Source organism: Symphalangus syndactylus, chromosome 4, assembly GCF_028878055.3.
Source record: "Symphalangus syndactylus isolate Jambi chromosome 4, NHGRI_mSymSyn1-v2.1_pri, whole genome shotgun sequence".
Lineage (NCBI taxonomy): Eukaryota > Metazoa > Chordata > Mammalia > Primates > Hylobatidae > Symphalangus > Symphalangus syndactylus.
Window position 1 is genome coordinate 97972624 of NC_072426.2, and position 22773 is coordinate 97995396.

General features: G+C 41.2%; 1 protein-coding gene across 1 annotated transcript in view; it reads right to left on the reverse strand.

Moving 5' to 3' along the window:
- LRMDA (leucine rich melanocyte differentiation associated) overlaps window positions 1–22773 on the reverse strand; it is a 1130865-nt gene that overhangs the window by 917331 nt on the left and 190761 nt on the right. The window lies entirely within an intron of this gene.

Sequence of the window (22773 nt, forward strand, 5' to 3'; positions counted from 1 at the left end):
AAAAAATTTGTTTAAAAATGTAGCCTCAGGAGGTCGAAGCTGCATTGAGTTGTGATTGCACCACTGCACTCCAACCTGAGTGACAGTGAGACTGTCTTTAAAAATAATAATTATTAAATCACATTTAACCATTATTTAATGAACTATATTAAAAATAAAAACCAAAACTATAACTTCAATAATATCTGTACATATATATTATATATTAACATGTACACATATTAATGTATTATTTGAATTTTCAAAATCAAGACCATCCTGGACAGCTCACCACACAGATACACCTTCTGTAGGAAGCCTTTCACAGTAGAGCAGAGGAGGACCGATGGCTCCTCCTCCCACCGTCTAACCAAAAATACAGAACTTCATCTGTTATTCTCTTTTTAACCTCCCAAGGGTGCACTGGCCCTTTCTCCTCCCTTAAGCAAGTCACTTCATCTCTTTCAATCTTAGTTTTCTCATTTGTAACACACTCAGAGAGGTAAAATGACACAGAGCTCAAGTTCACAGAGCTTGGCAGGAACTTAAACCCAGGTCTCTGACTCTCCATAAAGTGTTTTTCCACCTCTACTTCCTTGTGTCTTAACAGTGGTGTATTCTACTGTTGTCATCCTCTTCACCAGGGCCCTGCGATCACAAGTGGAGTGTAGTAAAGCCCAAGTAATGCAGAAGCTGGCAGAAGAATCTTGCACCTCAGCACATCAACGCAAGTGGCCCAGGCCCCAAACTGAGAATCCCCCACTCAGACTCTCAAATACCAAACTGGCATGGGGGAAAAAAACATAAAATATCACTTGAAGGGTTTTTGTTTTGTTTTGTTTTGTTTTTTTAAAAAAAAGCTTCCCTTTGAACTCAACATAGAAAGTCAGCTGAGGACAGAGCCTATAGCTCTGCTCTCCCCAGCATTTTCACCTTGCACCAGACACTCCCCAGCCTGACCGCTGTGGGAATGCAGAGGCTGCAGATGGGAGAGGGGCCTCTAATTTATTTCCCTCCCTGATTTATTTTCCCCCCTGCACATCACTTTGGTATGGCAACAATGCATAATTTGATTACACATGATATATAAAATCATTGCAGCTGTTCAGAAATATTCACAGCAAGAGAATTTCAGATCTAAACTCAGACACAGATACACAGAATGCAGACACACAGTCAGACTTTGTGAATATCCTGCTAAAATCTCAAAGGGAGGAGAGAAAGCAAAATGCTCTTCTGTCTGCTGATTAGTATTTCCAGTGTTCCTATCTGCATCCGCTGTTCATTGTCCATAAATGCAGATTTGAGTACCTCCTTAGAAAGAAAAACATCTACCTGCCTAATGGGGGGAAACAGCATCTTGGGGTGAAAATGATGGCAATGTAACAAAAAAATCAGACTGTGTACCATTTAATTTTACTTTAAAAATGCTGCTATGAAACCAGGTGCATTTAATTCCCTTTAAACGCCATGTAAAAGTTTCTCTCCCGCCTGCTCACTCTGTGGGCTACATACCGTGCCTAAGATTAATCCCTCAGGAGTTTTTTATTTCCTATTCTGCCTATCTTTCATCTTCACCCCAGACTAAGCAGATGGATGTGAATTCAAAGTTTTCTGATCTTTAGCACAAGTTATGGAGGGTTATCTTTGGCTGTATATCTTTCTGCTGGCAGTGCTCCCTTGGTGATGAAGGATTAACCACCCCAGCTGTCTCTTCCCAGAATGATGCAGTGCCGTGCTCCTCAACACGACAGCATCACTTAATCTTAATGTCCGCTCTCCGAGCGCAGCCGCACAGGACAAAGCCAATCAACATCAGATGCCACCAAGATGGACCTACTGCTTGGCCCTGGAGTCTCTCACCCTCTCACTCCTATTAATCAACATCATCCAACCCAATCCCAGAGTTCACTTCTCTCAAACCTCAGTTAAACCAAGCCGGGGTCCCTGTTAACCATCTGAAGCACAGGGCGGGAGGGGGCTGGTGGGAGACAATCAGCCGCTTCAGGAGCACAGCACGCCAAGCCGCGTGGCTGAACGAGAGACCTTCCCTCTGCCCAACTTCTCACGGTGCCAACACTGGTTCTGGAGCACTCAACATGTCTAAGTCTAATGAAATTCACCCGTTTGCCATAATAGAGACTGATCTCGAATGAAGCCTACCTGTCTTCCAGAGACCCCGAAAGAATCTGAAGAAAGACATGTGCCCATTCACAGCCAAACTGTTTCAGCTCCCCTTCCCTCATCTCCACCCTTACCAGCAGACCTGCCTCGGCTTACACTTGTAAAACCAGGTCTTGCCACAAACAGCACAAATGGAAAGTCTGACCCAACCAAAAAAATGCTTTGTTTGGGTGACTGATATACCCACAAATACATTTAATCTGAAGAAGAATCCTATCTTCCCTACATTTTTAAGTTTACATATCACAGGTGGGAAAAGCAAAATGGTACTCTCATGGTTTTCTCTAGCTCTGAGCAATTATAGTAATGTACCTCCCTTTTCTTTCGTAAGAATGGGAACAAAAAAGTCAGCCTAGATCTCAAAGGCAAACGTAATAAAACAGTAAATTATTGCTGGAGTTTACTAAACAAATGCAACCTAGTTAAATTTGGAAAAATCTTCACTTTTGCTTACATTTGCAATTTTACTGCTGAACTACTGGTATTTCTTACTTATGCAACATTAAAATGTATAAGAAATCCTCTTGTGTGCTATATCCAGCATCTACTCTTGATTTATAATACCCAATTTAGGGGGGAAAAAACACGAAAAAACACAACTAAACCTGATTTAAATCACAGATTACTCTGTAAAACACAAGCAAGGAACTATTCCAAATCCTAAATGTAATTTAAACATATTTATATTTTACAGTGATATATTTTCCCCATTCCTTGTCTTACGACTGTAAACTTTCTATAATTATATAAGCAATTTCCCTAAGGTCACAACATTGATCATAGTTATAAATTGCTAAAGTACAACAACACACAGTGTGCAGCAAAATATATGCTGGACATCACAAACGGTTTCATCAAATCAGGAATGGGTAGGGGAAGCAGAGCGAGAGAAGTAAGAAAGGAGACAGAGAAAGGGGAAAAAGCAACAAATTTTCCAAGAAGTCATTACACAGTATCACATCCTCTTCCCCAAAGCCGTTTGGAACACAGTCTTTACAAATTGGCTTGCAGTAGGGCTTGGTTTAATTTTTGATGCTATTCTCGACCTTTTGCCTATTGCTCTGAAAGCCACTTGAGAAGGAAACCTGGGAAGCAAACTCCAGCAGTCACTCAGTTAAAACAGGAAAAACCAAGATGATAAATCTCACACCACTGAAAACTTGCCTTCTGCCATCAACCATAGATTCTCAAACCGTGTTCCTAGGAACCTGAGGATTCCATGGAGACACTCTCTGAAGCAGTTGGGATTCGGGCTTTCCACCCCATTCTTTAGCCAGAGCATCTTCTCTTTGGTCTGTATCCTGTATTGGGGCTCTGTGGAAGAAATCTTACTTGGAAAAATAGTTTCAAGGGTTAAAATAAAGAGAAAAAAAAGATTTGGAAATGACTACCCCATGATGCTGTCCTCATGAAGGATGAGACCTAAAGGGAGTTATTTGAGGGTCTCTGGCTGTTTGTCAGTGCTGCTGGTGTTTGGGGGTAACACTTAATGAGAAAGGATTCAGGTGCTCTCTGCACACCATGCAAATGGGGTTGCTGTCAGGCGCCTCGAGCGTCCAGGTTCCTGCCAGCCGGGCTGACAGGCCAGTCGCCCCTCATAGTTAACAATGCCATATTCCACTCCGGGCAGCTGCCTATTAGGAAGACAGCTGAGACCCAGAGGGGAGGGAGAAATCAACGTGTGACAGACACTCCCGTGATCAATGTAAAATAATCCTAAAAAGACCTGTGTTCTCTGAAAGCTTAGGAACCGAGTGGTTCAAATTTTTCCTTCTCAACATTTTCCAAGGAAGGCTAAGCATCTCCATAGCTCAGGATCTTGGTGCAGCTTTCTGAGAAAACTACACAGCTACACACTACATGCTACACATGTTTTCCAAGAGGACAGCCAGTAAGAGATTACTCTCCTGGCGCAAATGATGGTCCCCACGTCTCCCTCCACTCCATACTCCTTCTCTCTACTCATCTGCTGCTGCTTCTTTATCCTCTTCCTCCATCTCCTCTCTCCCCCTCTCTGTCTCTGCCTCCATTTATCTATGTATGTACTGTCAATAGCTCCCAAATAAAGCAGATCTGCCTTCCTGCAACAGCACAACTTTCCCTGACCACAGGTAATATTTACAGTATTTAATGCACAAGGCACAGACCTGGACCAATCAGAACAGAACTGGCTACAAACAGTTCACGGTCACACACCAAGGTGAACAGAATCAATGTAAGTCATGACCCAACACCAAAGGAGAAACTGTAAAGTCTATCAGTTAACCTTACGAGCTTCAAAGTCAGAGAGATCCAAGTTCAAATACCCACTCTACCAGTTTCTGTAGAACCTCACATTGCTTAATTGTCCCCTCCAATAGAGTAGGCATAATAATTCCTACATGTGAAAAGTAAATGAGTCAATGCACATAAAACTAAAAGGTGGCATATTGTAAGTGTTCAACAGATAGGTTAGATACTTTCCCTTCAGTTAACTGTTTTTGGTTGGTTGGTTGGTTGTTTTCTGTTTTTGTTTCTTTCAGATTGCCTAGATGTGTGATGGATACCCAATAAACAAGATAAAAAAAAAAAAAAGTCTTTGCCAATTGTGGTCTTGGAAGAAAAAGAAGAGATCTCCTGGCCCCAGGTGGACTCCACAGTGGGTGAATTCTTAAGAGTAGCTAAACTGCAGGTGGAATGAAGGCTGTTCATGCTGCTGGGTTCTCACCCAGAAATACAGCAGGGCTGATGGCCTTTACTGGATTTTTATCACCTAATGAATTAAGAATATCACTCTATATCAACTTAGAAAATTCTATGTATAATTCATCAAAAAAGCTTAATTTTTTATTATTTCTTATTTTATAAATAATACATCTCATGAAAAAATTGAACAAAGGCAATTAAAATCACCTATAATCCTGTTGCCCAAGTAGTGATAATGATATCAATAGCTAATGTTTTACTGAGAGCTTGGCATATACCAGCATTGTGCTAAATGCATTACCTCATTCTCTAATTTAATCCTCACTATTGTTTGGCATCGGAAACTGAGACTTAAAGTGGCTAGGTATTAAAAGGAACAAGATTACATGATTTTAAAAATGAAAAGGAAAATTTGAAAAAGAAAAGAAATAAAGTGGCTAGGTAATTTGTTCAAGGTCAAATTGCCACACCACTCCTAAATGACAGCATCAGGATTTGAATTCGGATCTGAGTTTAAAGCTTATGTAGGAAAGTTCCATGCAATATTTCTTTCCAGGAATAACTGATGTACTTCCTTCAACTGTTTTTCCTGTACCTACACATAGGTACATAGGTGGATAGGTAGATGAATGCAAAAGAAATCCTCACTGAATTACTTAAACATTTGCATAGGATTAATCAATAGAAATATATTAAAATTTTATTTGGTTCAGATACAAAATCTTAAGTCCTATGGACCTTGAATTTCTTAAATAAGATGGTTTCTGTAGCACAATTGTACAAATCTCAAGCACAAGTACTTTCCACTCCAGCTCTAACCATTGAGACTTTGGACATGGCTTCTCAAACATGAGTAAACAGAGCGCAGTACAAGCCCACAACCACAACCCATGGGTTTCTTAGAAAATACAGGCAATGCAGACCAATCGTTTAAAAAAAAAAATAGCAAGGAAAAACGTGAACTTGACAACATAACATGCAGGGGTAGGAGCCTCTGTACAAACAGTGTAATCAGGAAAATAAGCGTGGGCATCCTTTTAAATGTCAATAATGACCAATTCTTTTCGTCCTTCAAATCAAATGCATCTTTTTTCATCAATCCCTGTAATTATAAAACCAGAAACATTCCACTTTGGGCCCATTCTTCATCTCTTTCCCTTGTGGGTAATGGTTGTGGCCCTAATTATGGACAGAAATTAGGCCTCCTAGTACATGTTTTTAAGGCCAGAACCTTGAATTCTATTTTGGGGGAGCAGACTGTTAGGTAACAGGGGTACCTTAATGGTGCTGGTTCCGGGTTCTTCTTCCTCCTCAATACAGACCAGCCAAAGAAAAACCAATCAGAAAGAGATGCCTTCCCGCCTTGGTCTGAGCCCAGCCCCCCAGCCAACCATTGACCTCCACATAACGTCTCAGAGTATAAAAAGCCGAAGCCCCGAAGCCCTCTATCTCGCTTCCTCTTTGGCTCCCTACCTGACGCCTCCAATAAAGATCTCTTGACCGTAACCGGTGTAGCGTGGTCTTAGCCTGAGTCTGTAGAGTCACTCTTTCACAGACAGACTCAAATTTCTCCAAAAACTGAAAGACTTTGAAAATAGAAACCACCCAGCAACCAATGGCCTCAACTCCTCAAAAGTCATTAAATAGAGGGAAGGGAGAAAACAAAGCCATCATACTATGTGAAAGGCCAAATCCTGCTTCCAGACACTCAGGCACAATTCTCGGGGCTCCAGTCCACCCTGGCCTGAAGGTGGCTCATTAAAAACTTAAATAATAGTAAGTGCTGGCAAAGAGTTCCTTAAAGACAGCTGAGGTCCAGCCTGTCATTTATCAATTACTGATTTACGAACTCAAAACACAAATGTAGTGCAAAGGTCATCAGAGCCTGCATTCCCTTGTTCCCATTTCCTGGAAACTGCCCCAAACAGATCCCAATTTCCTAGGCACCCAGAGCAAAGCAAGGCAGCAATTTCTCACATTTCTCTTAAAAGAGTGCCAAGGAATTTCACAGACCCTTTAGAGATGGGAAGACTACCTTTTCATGGGATTTCAACTTGATAAATTTGGACTATTTGGGAATATGGTTGTTTTCATCCTTTATTCATCTTCTTTTACCTTTTCAGTAATGTTTTATAGTTTTCCTCATATAAATCCCCCATTCTTTCTTCTTAATTTGTAGGTATTTGTTGTTAGTGTTAACTGGAAATGAGACATATCCACCCCCCCTCCATTTTTGTTTGCTATATGAATTTTTCTATATTATAACTACAATATATAACTCTAATTGATTTAATAGTTTTTGAGTTGATTTGGTTGGATTTTCCAGATTAGCAATGAGTTCACTCAAAAATAAAGATATGTTTATCTCCTCCTTTTGGTTACTTATACCTCTGTTTTCAATTTCTTATCTTACTGCATTAGCTGAGGCAGGGATTGCAAGCTCAAATGCCCACTGGGGCGGGCAGGTAACATACAGAGTGAACTGGGTCAGGTGAGGACTGGTCACCTGGGGAATGCCACTCTGTGTCTACAGGCAGCAGCTGCCACTCTGTTCTGAGGTTACCCTCAGGAGAAAGACTTCATATTCCCAGATCTTCAAAAGAAGTCAGAGATAAGCATTTTGCGGGGAGGCAGGTGAAACCTCCAGTTCATTAAAGGTTAGCAACTAATTTTTAAAAATTGTAAACATAGGGCAGGAGAAAATAGAATGCTTAATGGTCAGATTCATCACAAAAGGCACCAATAAACTCTAGGCAAGATCTTCCAAAATTAAGAAAGTACTAAATTTAAATCATAATGGATGTAGCCACCCTTATCTCCACCCTGACTTTCTCTAATATAGGGCCACTAAAGAAGATGTCTGCTTTTGATTTGAGGTAAAGGGTCTGTATCATGTTAAGTCTCCAGTGCTAGTTTGCTGGGATATTTTATCAGAAATGAATTTTGAATTCCCTTAAGATAATTTGGTTTTCTCCTTTGACCCTAAGAGATTGTTTATAGTAATAAATTTCCTAAGATCAGAAAGTTAGAACAGAATGCTTAAAACAGCACACTGTGGGTGAAGCCACTATAATGTGTGCTTCCAAATAAAACATGTAAATAGATATTCCTTAATTTTTTAACTCTTTGGTTTTATTTTATTGACTAAACACTTGGTTCTGACTTGCTTTCTCACCCATATTCCAACAACTTATTCTAGTCTACTGTAATCCCAGTTATAAAACTGTCACTGACATCATCTGTTGCAAAAAAATTATTTACAACTGGATCCATCATCAACTCAGTCTACACAACCAGCTTTGAATTCCAAAGCAATTCCACACCACAATCCACATCTATATTCTCAAGTCCACTTTGATACAGTTTCCCAAGTCCACTTTGATACAGTTACCTCTTTAGAAAGATATTAGAATGACAAATTTTCTGGAAACAGGTTTTCTTCGGGGCTGGGGCTGGAAAGACATTAAATTAAAAAGATGGAACTGCCTTAAGACAGAAAAGACATTCAGTGCATGAATGTAAAAACATCACTAAAGTTGACTTACAAAATTGTTAATTATGTATTTGACAGTGAATTATCACAAACAGCTGGGGCTAAAGAGTACAAACCCACACAGGTAGTGGAGAAAAGTACACTCGAATTCATACAAACACTATCAAAGAGGATGTTTAAACTCAGCTTCTTCTGCAGTAACAACGTCTTCACTTGCACAATGGGTTACTCACTGCCACCAAAATTCACAAACCAACTATTTCCAGGTTTCTAAGTGCAGGCTCTAAATTGGACATTCTTCTCCCCATTTAGAAAGTTACACCATAAGGTTTGTGGCCACTAGAGAGAAAGAACCAGGCTAGGATCTAAAAGAATGTGCGCACAAAGGCTGTGAAAAGAAAAGCCATCACTTTGCGAAGTTTGGTCTTAATTTTTTTCCAGACTATACGTAAATACTCTCAATGCCTTGGGAGACAGCTCCAGAGAAGCTTCCTGAGCCTGACATCCCATCTCCTCACAAACACATGCTCAAGCCCTCCCCACATCTTCTGCCAGGAGTCTGCTCCCCTGGGACCCCTCCCTTAACCCACAGGGAGGAGCCACTGTCAGAAACACTTGCGTGGAGTTGTTGAGAAAAATCCTCACAGCAAAGTCAATGCTAAGGCAAAAGCCCAGACCAGACATCTTGGGGCAGATGTGGCTGCCTGGCTCTGAACACTGAGGGAAAGACTCTTCGCAAAAAAAAAAAAAAAAAACTAAACAAAAAAACTAACCTCACTCTTTAGGGACATGTTCAGCCATTCTGTGTCAGAAAAGACACAGGCTCTCCCTACACTTGATACAAAGTCAGCGTGATTCCCTCTCCAGAAGACACATATCAGGGAAAAAAAGAAAATCTGATCTTTTTTTAATCCCCAGCACATTTTAGCATATAACTCAGCTGAGAGTCTGAGAGTTGCAAGCTTAGATAAAATATTAAAATATTTCTCTAAACGCTATACTTTCTAATAAGTCTAAGAGTTTATTAGGAAAGCCATCCCTGATACTCAATCTTGGCTAACTTAAGACGGTAAATTTCAAAGTCCAAAGGTTAGAGCCTTCAAGGAAAAAAAGAAAAAAGAGATATCACAACATTCTTTTCTTTTTAGATGGGATGATGAGACATCCTCGTCTGCCTCCAAGTATTTTTAGAAAATGCTGAGAACAACCAGATTGTAATTTAAGCCTCTCTGAAAAGTAAGGACCTCCAATGGACAGCCCAATACCTTTCCCTAATCATCTTTCCAAAGATTTCCACATCATAGACAAAAGTTTAAGAGGCTGATATCCCTCTGACTCTATCTCAAATTCTCTCTGTGGAAAGGCACTAGAGTAACCAAGCTCCCAGGGGTTGGTACCAAGCTGACTCTTCTCTGGGATGCTGTCTGCTATGCGATGTAGAAGAGTATAAAGGTTGCCAGAAGCACAGCCAACGTCTGGGAATATTAGGAGCCAACAAAATAATAGGGAAAGGATCCATACAAGGACAGAACACATTATGGCATCCAACACTGATTTTAAAAATAACCAAACAAACAAAATCATCATCCCAGGCAGCCTAAGAGCAATGTGTCCAGATGCCAGAATAAGGGAATCAATTTAGGGCGGGTCAATGGAAACAGCTTTACCCTCCAGAAGACTATGGCGAAAACCACACCAATGCCAGTCATAGGAGATCACTCTATTTTGAAAAATATAAAACTGTTTCATTGCAAATCTATGGAAACAATGTCACAGGGGCCAAGAGCTGTCACTTCGAGTCAAAGAAGGCCCACTTCACCGTGGTGCTGATGGCCAGCGATGTCAAGGCGAATTACACCCCCACTCACCAAGACAGAAATCAAAGTCAGGAGAGGAACGTTCAGCTGGAGACACACCCACAGGAGTTTGGAAAGCAACACTCCTTCCAAGCTGTGCTAATCCATCACAGGCTCACACAAAGGATGTGAGAGTTTTTTCCCCCCATCAAAAATGGAAAGGACCAATAATAAGATCACACTAAGGGAGATTTGGGGAGTTGATCTTATGGCCAAAGCACTCTATTCCTGGCAACATGTTGGGTAGGAGGAGGGGGTGCAGTGAGGTTCACTGCCTGGACATAGAAGGGGAGTCATGAGCAGAAACTGCAAAAGATGGAGAAACTGCAAAAGAAGCTGCGGTTCTTTTCTCCAGGTGGCTGCAGTGAGGTCCCACAAGCTACCTGAGTAGAGCAGCAGGGGAGGTAGAAGGGATACAGGACTTAGGGTGAGGAGTACAAGGTCTTGGGCATGTTAAAAACTCTCTGGGCCATAGTTCAGTGACAATCAATGGGAAGATTCTGTGGAAACATGAGATCACAGCTAGAAATTTCCTTCCTAAGAAGAAGTCAGCAGGAAAGTCACAAGGTAAAGGCAAGTTCAGGCCTGGCTCTGGGGCAGGAGAAGAAAGGAGCAGATCTCACACAGATTCCAAGTAAGTCACAGCCATTGATAGCCATGAATGTGAACCAAACATGAGGGACGAGGAGGGAAGCAGGCCCCAAGTAAACAGACCATTTTTATATCCACATAGCCAGGCCCAGGGCAAACTCTGGATGGGGAAAGTGGCAAGTTCTTCAGCTCCTTTTTCTAGAATCAACAGTTAGAAAAACTGCTGATTCCAAGAATGAAGGCTGCGCAAGTCTTTATTCAGTCTGTGGATAGAAAGGGATGGTTAAATGTGTGCTTACACCTTAAGAGAAATGAAGAGAAGACTGCCAATCATTAAATGTCTTTTGAATGCTATGCCTTGTGATATATATGTATGTTTATGAAATCTCATTTAATCTAACCAGTCACCCATTTTGTAGATAAACAAAGCTGAGAGAGAGATTTGGAAATCTTCAACACACATTCATCAACAGTCATGGCTACTGAGTATGATGGAGATTAAGCCTCTGAGAGCCTCATAGAAGATTTCTTCTTGGGACTCTAACATCCCTTCTGGAAACCTGGCACTACTAGGCCCTGGAGCTCTCAGTCTGGGGAAATGCCTAGAAACTGCAAGACAGACATTTATATTATGCCTGCTTGCCAGAAACTCAGCGATGGAGAGGCCATCTTGGTATTTGCATTGCCCACAAAAATCAGCGAAGACTGGCCTCCGAAACTATGGTAGCCCTTCAAAGAGTGGAGAGGGAAGCAGGGAATGGTCCTCCTGCTTTCTGCAATCACACTATTCCCACACAAATACAAGCCCTTGGGCACTGCAACAGAACTAGCTAATTCTGCCTTAACAATGAGAGCCAGAGAGTGGCCCACCCAGCCAGGAGGAAAATGCAGCAGGAGGGCCGTGGGTCTGCCAACTCCACAAGAAGGGATCACCCCAGGCCCAGGCCTTCCATCAGGCAACTTTTAACTTGGAATATAAAAATGAAAAAGTGCCTTTGTTTAAAAGGCTCCTATAGTTTCTGATCACGATGATTTATGTAAATAAAATGTTAAATTAAAATGTAGGTGTTAATAAAATTACAAATATGATGGAATGGCTGTTCTTTTTAAAACTGATCTGCAATAAATTTTCTAAATTCTGATTGCAGATGATTCAGGCCTTGAAAGTTTTGCCAACAATAGCCAGCAGAGGTCTATTACTGAAGTGGTATTAATATAGCTATCATCACCAATTCAAAGCAGATAATAAAGGACTGACACATTTATTATCATTATTAATTAACAGTTTTCTGAGATGGAATTAAGTCAATATGCTGCTCTGATATCATTTTAACTAGTTATGCAAATCAAACATTTAGAGCCCATGAACAGATATAAATGCCATTCAAAATTCACTTCACACTTATTACTGTAATATCAGAACTTTCAGGCTTTGCTAGTAAAAAAAAAAGGACTTAATGCTCATTTAATTACACTTAGACATAAAGCTTATGGAATGAAAGTTGAAATAGCTGATTAGTTAGGAAGTCGTTGTGAGGCTATAACACTCGGGATAGACAATGAGATAATAACGTGAAAATGCAGGGCTCTGCACACAGCGATTCTGGCAGATCCTACTAGAAAGAGCAATGCCATGTGTAGGAGAACATGTTTTAAAATTACAAAGTTGAGGATGCTTTCTTAAATCCAGAAAGGAGAAGGGGTGGAGGAGGAAGAAGAGAAAGAAAAAAGAAAAGATTGGGGAAAGAAAACCTACAACTCATCATTTATATTAATAGAAAACTTGCAGCTTCACTTGCCCACCATTTCTTCCTAACTAGATGAAGATGATGACGGCAGGGCCTTTTTCATACTGAATGCTAAGTCAATCTCCCAGCTTTTCTTCTCAGATGAGAGGAGGTCTCTGCCCCAGGGCAGTATCTAGGGAGTCACAGCGAGGTAGCTGAATGCTCTGTGGCCGGCTCTAACAAGAGCAAGAAAAGAGGCAAAAGGCTTCTCACTTACAGGTTTGGGTTACTCACCTGGAAAAGCAATGAAGCCCTGAAGAAGGGGAGACATTAAAAATGCTACTAGAGGGATTTAACCCATCTTGGGGTCCGTGGCTATTTGGGCAATGAGGCTGCTGGCTTTCTTGGGTGCTCTAAGGCAGTGATGCCACGAAGCAGTGTGAAAGGCAAGTGCCCCAGCCTGCACCTTCTCAGCATTACTCAGGTGGACTTTTGGAAACCAGTGGCATATGCATGGCCAGCCCCACTGAGGAGAGACAGTAGTTCCAATGGGTGAGTATGCTGGAGGTTTGGTCGTGCCGGCTGTCAGAGGCTAACAGTGCTGGGGGATCCCTGGCTTTGGCTTGCAGAAGGGAAAACAAGCATTCCACTGATGTTTGCTGGGCTTCCGGCAAGCAGAACCAAACTGTGGAGACTTTTATGAAAAGGACTGAATTGTTTCGATAGTTTGCATTATTAGTCTGGGCAATACCTCATATCTCTTTCTTCTCCAAATCATATTCCTATCTTCACTGTGAAGTACATTTGATCCTCAGTGCAATCAGGTTCAGAGCTGGAAAATGAATAGTACATAGACCAGCAGAAAATGTAGTGTAATTGTTCTGTGATCCAAAGGAACAACATAAAAAGGACAGAATGAAATCTTACTATCTTTTCTACACCTTCCACCCTCAAACTTAGAATTTTTCATAATATAAAGCTCAAGTCACAGACCAGTGTCCATCATGTTGTGTTGCCATTTGCCAGGGAATTTTATAAATTTGACAAACAGAAAAGTTAAAACTTTATGCACTATCATCCTACTCTGAGAGTGGACAATGTAGCTCTCAGTATTAGTAGTTGTAGGTGTAGGGAAATACACAGAAAAAAAGATTGGAAAGATACATAAGAAAATCTATAACAGCAGTCAACTCAGCGTAGTCTGATTATGGATGATGTTTTATTGTCTTCTTTGTACTCAGATATATTTTCCAAATTTTAACAATGGCTCTTCTTCCACTGAAGAATATTACTGAGGGCTAACCACTGGCCAAGCACCATCCAGGATGCTGGAGATATGTTGACCAAGACAGACAGGATCCCTGCCCACTCAGTGAAAGCAAATAGGAGAGACAGAGAATCAAACAAGCAATTGCAAACATGATTATTTTTGTGATTTAAAAGATACATATTTACAAAGCCTTTACTGTTACTACCTGAAGAGTCTACATATCTTTTCTGGGTCTTGAATACATCTGAAATCTCCCAATTTAGTGTTCATATCTTCCCCAGATTGGAAGCAAGCCCATAGCAGGTGCCTGGGGCTTCAGAGATGGTGATTTTCTTCTCCTGTGGTGGAGGTAGATTTCTGTTGGTAGTGAGATCCAAGCATCATGGTAGACTGTCTGCTGTGCTCTCCACTGTTGCTTTTGATTGAGTATTGCCCACAGCAGCAACTGAGGCCCTCTGCCTTTTGTCTCACTGACCTTCTGTGGAGTCTGTATGGACTGTGTTTGAACAGCCAGACTCATCAATCCCATCTGTAGCCCAAAACTTCTCCACTCCTGACTTTCCATCAGTCCCAAACATGAAGCAAAACTGCCATAAGTCATCCCTTTAAAGACCTATGATCTTTTCTAAAAATCATCTTTTTCCATATCTTCAAATATCTGGAGAACAGAAGAACACAGGAAAACTGTTGTAGGGGAGACAGTTTCCAAGGAAAATCCCTCTCTCTTCCACCCCCTTCCCCACTTTGTTCAGGAAATTCAACCCCTGGCTCACAAATAATATAAAAAATCACATTGTGTGTCTGAAAACTAATATGTGTAAATAACTATTTGAAGTTGAATTTTAGACCTCACTGGTAGGTAAAAGACATAGAAAATAAAATACAAGCTCAACTGATAGGTCACTACTTTAGATAAGAGAGCTTGTTTGTAAGGGTAAGCACTGGCCATCTGTCAGGCCAAACCCTAAAATAGTCTTTGACTCCTATGGCATGAACCAATGCAGCCCTTCCTCCAGGGAGGGCTCAGCAGGTAGGATCAATAAATGAAGCATCCAGTCATGAGGCAACCATCACCTCAGCTCAAGGAACAGCACAGCATTAGTGGTAGTAAATTAGTGTCAAAGCCCGATGGCTAGAGCAACAACTAGAATGTCCACCCAAGATGGGGCTGCGGAAAACCAGACAGGAATGCTGTCACCAACACAGAAGAGTGACCCTCCAACCTTAGCCTGTCCACTTCTCTGTCAGTCAACATAGCCCAGCAACCACCAGGCCATATAGGCAGAAGATGGCTTTGCTGTCACATAAACAACTGTATGTTTTTCCCTCACTGTGGGTACCCAGGGAAAGCTGTGGACAGTGGCATGCTCTCTACCTCCCTGTTTGCACTGTAACCTGCCAAATGGTAGATTTTAGGACTTGTCATTGGAACAGGAATTAATACGAAAACATCCAAAACTCCACGAAGCCTACTTACCCTATTCCTTAAACACTCTCCAAGAGGACCTTTCCCTCCCTAGCAACTTGGTAAGACATTTGTCACCCCAGCCTGAGGTCAAAGAAGAGCAGTTCTTCTCTTCTTCCTCAATTCATAGTCTCCCTCTCCTGGTTCCACCTCTAGTTGATCTGTCAGCCCCAGGTTCTCTGCTAGAGCACATTTATTTGTCCCCTACCCCTGACCAGCACAAAAAAAACCACTCAAAAGTAAAGGCAGCAAGAAAACCTCTAGCTTGTCAAAGGATTGTGGGGAGGAATGATATGGGGCTGTCATTCCATGAGCAGCTGGAACCAAGGACAATTGGTTATCTTACCACGCATGCTGTTCTCAGTGGGGCTGAGGCATGTCTGTGCCACGGGTAGGTGGTGAGTAGCTAAAATAGAGCATCCTCTTGACCGGGTGTGGTAGCTCACACCTGTAATCCCAGCTCTTTGGAAGGCCAAGGTGGGAGGATCACTTGAAGCCAGGAGTTCGAGACCAGCTTGGGCAACATAGCAAGACCCCATCTCTACTAAAAATTAAAATTAAAAAAAAATAGCCAGGCATGGCCGGGCATGACTGTAGTTCCAGCTACTCAGGGGGCTGAGGCAGGAGGATCACTTGAGCCCAGGAGGTCAAGGCTGCAGTGAGCTATTATCATACCACTGCACTGCAGCCTAGGTGATAGAGTGAGACTCAAAAAACTCCCTCCACTTTAAAAGTTAAAAGTACACCATGTGATAAAGAAAAACATGGATGTCTTTAAAAATCCTTTCTCTATGATTCTTTTCATAAAATTGGAACTTGAGAAGGAAAAGATTTTGGGGGGATAGGATGAGAGAACAGTAACTATTGAAGTATTTTACAGAAAGGAGAATGAGCAGATATTTGTGTTATTTTTAAGCCTAGAAAGAGAAATTAACAAGCTGTAGCAAGAAATCTACAGGTTAGAGAGAGAAGATGAACAAAGATAAATAACTAGATACTTTCACTTAGATAAATAACTAAGGAAGATACAAAATTACTTTTACCAAATAAGTGACACCACCCTGACTCCCTCCAACCCCACCCTACCCCGATTTACTCTAATCAGCCTGGAGTCATGAGAATATCTCATTCTGAGATGCAGTACAGTGCATAGGAAAAGACAGAAACGGACTCTTGGGCTTTACAGCCTTGATTTGAATCCTGCGTCTTCTATCAGTTGGACAAGTCACCTAAGCTGTCTGTGTCTCAGTTTCCTCATCTTTAAAATGGGAATATTGATAGTCCTCTCTCACAGGGTTGTCATGAAGATTGAATACAGTTGGTGCAGGTAAAGTGCTGAAAACAGTGCTTGTATGCAGCAAGCACTCAACACACCATTAACTATTATCACAGCATCACTACCATCAGGAAGGTCTTTCCCACTCAAGCTTTGCCCCAACTCGGCAACAGCCCCACTGTCACTGCTGAGTGGCTGGTGTCTGCAAAGTTTCCAGGGCTGAGACTAACTATGTGATTCTACCACAGGACTATCCTGCCCAAACTTATGAATGTGCAAACTTCCCTGAATCCAACTGTCTGAAAGCAATTTTGAAGACTTGGTCTTGTGACTCTTTACATAACCAATTTATAATAATGGGGCTTTTTCGTGGCCCACAAGTCTCCTGGATTGTTATTAGTGCTGCCTTGGTTAGGAAGCTGCAATATGATCTTCTGACTAGAAATACTGGCATAATTTATTGCATTATTACTCCGCTGAACTGAAAGCAATTAATTACCTGAAGCAGGATGCACAAGTGAAAATTTATCAGAGGAAAGTGATGAAAAATGTGCCCACTGCTTTAAAATAATAGGTGCTTAATGGTTTTTTTGTTTGCTGGCTAATCTCAGGCATTTTATAAACAACTCCAGCTTGGTTATCAGTTGTGAATTCCAAAACCCCCGCTTTTGCCCTCTTTATATTATTCTATCATCCTAGATCTCCCTTGAGGACAGGAAGAAACATCTAAAATATGCACTTAAAAGCATAAGAGAGACTCCATTCCTCTTCTGCATGGTAAAATTATTAATATAATGTAGAAATATGTGATAAAATACATTCCCATGTTTATCACCCATGTTGGTAACACACATATATCTGCCTGACTGATATCTCTTTTTCTCTATCACAGCATTTTACTCTAAAACTTATAAAGCCTATCCTGGATAAAAAGACATATTCTAAGGGATATGTGTATATTAACTATTCTCTCCAACATCTCATAAGTGACATTCCCACATAAAACCTGTATCTCAAAATCCTCAAATATGATCTCCAAGAATTTTTTCCACTGAGCCCTCCCTTAGTCTTTCTCCTAATTCTGTCATCGACAACCAAGATCCAGAAAGAGAGAAGAAACAGAGCCAATAATATGTTATTGTATTATTTATAAGTTTCATATTCACGTGAAAGATAGGAACAGGGCTAAATTCATTATATTTGTTTCTACTTTTCAGAATTATTCACATCTGTATGATTCCATAATTGTTTCTTCTATAAAGTTATTGGAGTAATTTTGCTCCGTATATTCCCGATCAATTCCCCCTCTCAAGGGCACAGTTGAAAAGTGATATTTGAAAACGGCCTCGGATAGATTGCATGGTTAGTCAGCAGCAGAGACAAACAACCTAATCCAGCACAAATTAGTTCGGCTGCCAGCAATAGTTTTATACAAAGATGTAAATTATGTTGTCAAAATCGGTTGCTTTCTAGCTTGCTGCTCAGCTAACAAGAAACCACTTTGGCTGATAAAGATGAACACTAAGCTTCCCTCTCTTACAAATTTGCAAATCTGCCATTTCAGCATTCTGTTAGCCACAAACAAACAGTCTGCTATAATTGCTTCTTTTCTTCCGTGGTGGTATTTTTCCTCCTTGTGCTGTTCTTCCAGGCTGCTCTTGAAAATAACAACAACAAAGACCAAAAGCACCACAACAATAAACACTAGCAACTCTCAGACTCGAATTTAAGAAAACGCTGAGCTCCTGCAGTCAGTCCCTTTCACCCCTTCCCTCTGGAGTCCTCAGCCTGGCCCATTCACTGTGGCTTGAGCTGTGTGCAGACCCTGACAATGTCACTCCACAATACTGCTATCTAAAGGACTGAAAGGGTAGGAAAAATTCTTGGCTTTAATGGAAATGAAAATATTCTTACAGCTTTGAACAAGGATTGTCTTTGACAGTAGCCCATCCATTCTTCTTTATTTTACAAGCTCCCATTCCAGGAAAGGGAGGGGAGCAGAGCCTACTTTCAAGGGGCCCGAGAAGAAAGCTCTGCCAGGCTGCCTGTGTTAAATTGGAATCAGATAGATCTAATGCCGGACTGAAAATAATAATGCATTATAACGGTAATTATATCCAGCATAAGTCAAATAAATAAATTATAAATTACAATTACCCTTTAAAGTTGCTAGTCTCACTGTTTGCTTTACAATTAACTGCAGGTGCTTCAGCATGTTTTATTATGGTCCCAAAGTTATATAGTTGAAAGAATGGTAGAGATGATTCCTGTTTATTTGTTAAATTAAAGCATTGTTGGTAAAATTACGGCTTAATTAATATTATGGGTACTGTATAACAAAATAGTTTACCTTGTACATAATTTATTTCCACATGCATATCTCAGCCCAGACCCATTACAGCTCTAAGGCAGCTAAAATAAAATATTCCTCCTTTGCTGGCATTTTTCTAAATAGCAGTTCACTAAATCAATATTATTCACTTGGTATTTTTAAAAGCAGTGTATCTTAATAATTACACAGCATTAGAGGAGGCAATAATTTTACTTGCTAAGCATATTAAATTTAGCAAACCATCAGTCAAATAGTTTGTTCTTTCTCAGAATGGGTAAGCAGTGAGTGAGTTTGGAATCATGTTCCTTTGGTACAAATGTCACATCGAGTTTAAGAATGCGTCTGTGACTCCCTAAGCCAGCCCAACACTATATATCTTTATTAGTTTCAGTGGTCAGTGCAGTGACCAGTTGTTTATTCTCATTACTCAAGACAAGGTGAGCCACTTGGTAGTGACTGCAATCACAGCTAAAAACATATGACTTTGCAGAAAGTAAAAACGGTAGACAAGGCTACCTGCACAATGGCCCGGATGCCTGCTCAAAAGGGGGATTGGAGGAAGGACGAGAAAGAAGATAATTAAACACACACACACCATTTTGTGCACATGGACATCTGATCTGTCTTGACTCTCTTATGTTTGGGGTATCTTATATTTTTTCACTGTTCTTAATTCATTATAAAACACCATTAATTTCATATTTCCCCCATCTTTGTCTATGTCTGAATTTATTCTCAACTTCACAGAAAATGCCTTATGAATCTTCTCTCTTCTTATACCATCATCTCTAAATACATACCCCTAAAAAAATTAAATGCACACATGTATGCATACACACAGCTACCTTTTCAGCCAATTTATTCACCGTATAAACCCAAAGCAGATGAATTGTGCCTGAGCTGTAGGCAATTGCCAACACTATCAAGTCACTATTTGATTTATGCATTTAAAGATACTGAGGCCCCCGGATTATGTGTTTCAAAGAAATGGCTAAAACCCCTTCATAGTCATAGCACGGAGAGGCAGAGAGAGTCAAAAATCAGCAAGCAACACTCAATCTGCTCAGAAGAATAATAGCCCACACCTTCACCTTCCTCATTTTCTCTTTCTACTAGAGACAGCCCAGACTTGTTCTATGGAACCTGGGAGAGACCACATCAGATCAGGGTCCCAGCAGAACCTCAGAGCAGTGTCCCCTCAATCTAATACAGTCAAAGTCTAAGCCACACTCAAATGTGGCTCAGAGAGCTCACAAACCCGAGAATTGTCTGAATGAACTGCTGTGCCAAGGACATATAAACACCAGTGGTTCACAGGCCTCCCCCTCTTGTTCCGCACAGACCTGCTTCCACCACCAGGAGATGGCAATTCTCTGGTATGTGCCCAGTGACTGCCAAGGGACACACGAAGCAACACTGGGCACAGTAGCTTATCCAGGAATGGAAAAGGAATAGCTTCCTGGGAGACTGAGAATGGGGAGGAAAAAGTCATTCATTCCAATCCACCAACAGAACATTTTCTGATTACCTACTCTGTGCTGAGCACTGCATGAGACTTTGTGGAGAAAGAAGTACAAGGCACGCACACGCATGTGTGGAAAAGGATAACCACAAAGTTCAAGGTGAAGTTCAAAATAGCAATAGGAAGCAGCACAATTTGCAACTGCAAAAATATGGAACCAGCCCAAATGCCCATCAATAAACAAGTGGATAAAGAAAACGTGGTGTGTGTGTGTGTGTGTGTGTGTAATGGAATACTACTCAGCCATAAAAACGAACGAAATAATGACATTTGCAGCAACCTGGATGGAATTGGAGACTATTATTCTAAGTGAAGTAACTCAGGAGTGGAAAACCAAACATCGTATGTTCTCACTCATATGTGGGAGCTAAGCTATGAGGATACAAAGGCATAAGAATGATACGTTGGACTTTGGGGACACAGGGGAAAGGGTGAGGGTGGTGAGGGATGAAAGACTACACACTGGGTACAGTGTACACTGTTCAGGTGATGGGTGCACCAAAATCTCAGAAATCACCAACAAAGAACTTATTCATGTAACAAAACACCACCTGTTGGCCAAAAACCTATTGAAATAAAAAAATTAAAAATTAAAAAAACAAAAACAAAATAGCAATAGAATAGAGACCACAAAGTCATAAGAATTAATTGCCAAACGAAATACCTACCCTGCCATTATTACAAGAGAACTCACAGTCACTAAGATGGGGCACTTAGGGAAGAATTTACAAAGAAGATGGATTTGAACCAGGTCTTGAAAAGCAAGTCAAAATTGGAGTGATGGAGTGTGACAAGTCACATTGCTTAAGAGGAAAGGGAAGTCCATTCAAAGTGAGCAAGACTTTATATACCAAAGACCAGAAGAGCGAGATCACAAGGCATCAACCTCCAAGAACCACTTCTGCACAACCAGGATCATGCATTAGGGCACATGAAATAATACTAACCTAAAATGACTGCTGTAGAAGCCCAACCTCCAGCCAAAACCCACAGCAGAACCAACAACAATCAGCCAGCCCCTCAACCTGAGACTTATCTACATACACCTAGGTTATCAAGGCTGATATTTTTTAATGAAATGTTCTGCCTACATTACAAATTTTAAATGAAAGTGTGTTCAGTTTTTGCAATACGTGCCTGAATTGTACAACTTTTATTCCATAACAGGTACATCTCTTTCAATATTTTGCTTTTCTGATACTGTTAATCAAGATTAAAGTAAGCTAAAAAGGGACTGGCCTCCCTGATGAAAACATGACCAGGCCTGGTCTGTGAATGTTCCAACTGTCCTTCCAGGGAGCAGGCAGTGTGCACACTCTCAGGCTGTGCATTTTGGAGGGCCTGTTCACAGTGTGCTTGCCCAGGACTCTTGCTGGCTGCCTTGGTAGCAGACTCTGCACCCAAGATGAGTGTGGATGACACAACATGGTAGGAAAGCTGGGCTAATGCTTTTAGGACCAAGCATGACTAAAGAAAGATAAGAAATTGAACATCATAAAATGACTGAATGCACTGTGCTAGGCCCTTGAACATACACTGCTACATTTACAGATGAGAACACTAAGACTGAAATTAAGCAATTTGCACACAAAGGTCACATGGCTATCATGTTTGCAAAGGCCAACTGTAAACCCAGATCTAACAAACCCTGAAGTAAACGCTGCCTCCCCGCAGCTTGTACTTCAAGGAGAGTTGCTGTCTCACAGCGAGCCGGTGTGTAGGATGGGATCATCTTCAGAAGAGACAGACTGTGATGCTGAAGAAACATTCAGAGAAAATGAGCTAGAAATAAAGGTTGGGAGAGGAACACTGCACCATGGGTATTTTTCTCTCAGTCTCAGCCCAAGAATAGAAAAACCTTTGGGGCTTTGTGTGTTTGCCCTTCACCCTAGAGCATGTATCCCCTAACACAGCAATGAACTACAACTGCTGACACTGATTAAAATCAGCAGTGTGTACTGCAAACCTACTCACGGGCTATGAATGACAAACTCTGGGAGGGAAATTTCCCTAAGATCTGCAGGTAGCTTCCCCTTGAGAGTATCCAGCAGATACACAAAGGAACAGTACTCTAAAGAGGACAACAGGATAGGGGATATAGACATACATACAGTTGACCCTTGAACAACACGGGTTTCAATTTCATGGGTCCACTTGTACATGGGTTTTCTTCTGCCTCTGCCACCCCTGAGACACCAAGACTTGCTCTTCCTCCTCCTCAGCCTACTCAATGTGAAGATGACAAGGATGAAGACCTTCATGACAGTCTACTTCCACTTAAGAGTAAATATATTTTCAGCCGGGCACGGTGGCTTACACCTGTAATCCCAGCACTTTGGGAGGCCGAGGCGGGCAGATCACAAGGTCAGGAGATCAAGACCATCCTCGCTAAC